The sequence below is a fragment of the Sinocyclocheilus anshuiensis genome, unplaced genomic scaffold (genome assembly GCF_001515605.1).
Source record: "Sinocyclocheilus anshuiensis isolate Anshui unplaced genomic scaffold, SAMN03320099.WGS_v1.1 scaffold1632, whole genome shotgun sequence".
NCBI lineage: Eukaryota > Metazoa > Chordata > Actinopteri > Cypriniformes > Cyprinidae > Sinocyclocheilus > Sinocyclocheilus anshuiensis.
This window is the reverse complement of record NW_015558674.1, coordinates 1,647,616-1,648,235: the sequence shown is the minus strand read 5'-3', so window position 1 is coordinate 1,648,235 and position 620 is coordinate 1,647,616. Positions and strand designations below refer to the sequence as shown.

Below are 620 nucleotides of genomic sequence, written 5' to 3'. Positions count from 1 at the left end.
ATCCTTAAGAAATCATTCTAATATGCTGATTTATTATTAGAATTATCAATGTTGGCAACAGTTGTGCTGCCAAATATTTTTTTTTGGAAACTGCTATACTTTTTCAGGATGCTTTGATGAATAAAAAGTTTAGAACAGCATTTATTCAAAATATAAATATTTTCTAACAATATAAATCTTTGCTATCACTTCTTAACAATTTAACACATCCTTGCTGAATAAAAGTTTTAATTTCTTTCAAAAAAAGAAAGAATAAAAATGTACTGACCCCAAACTTTTGAACTGTAGTGTATATTGTTAGAAAAGATTTCTATTTTAAATAAATGCTCTTCTTTTTAACTTTGTATTCATCAAAGAATCCTGAAAAAAGTATCACAGGTTCCAAAAAAATATTAAGCAGCAACAGTTTCCAGCACTGATAATAAATCAGCATATTAGAATGATTTCTGAAGGATCATGTGACACTGAAGACTGGAGTAATGATGCTGAAAATTCAGCTTTGCATCACAGGAATAAATTAGATTTTAATGTATATTAAAATAGAAAAAAAGGTTATTTTACATCATAATATTTAACAATATTAAATTTTTTCCTGTATTTTTGATCAAATAAATGCAGCC

General features: G+C 26.0%; 1 protein-coding gene across 1 annotated transcript in view; it reads left to right on the top strand.

The window, feature by feature from the left end:
• The window catches only part of LOC107681290 (protein RTF2 homolog), a 34,734-nt gene that overhangs the window by 11,819 nt on the left and 22,295 nt on the right, over positions 1-620 (top strand). The gene's annotated exons all lie outside the window — the stretch shown is intronic.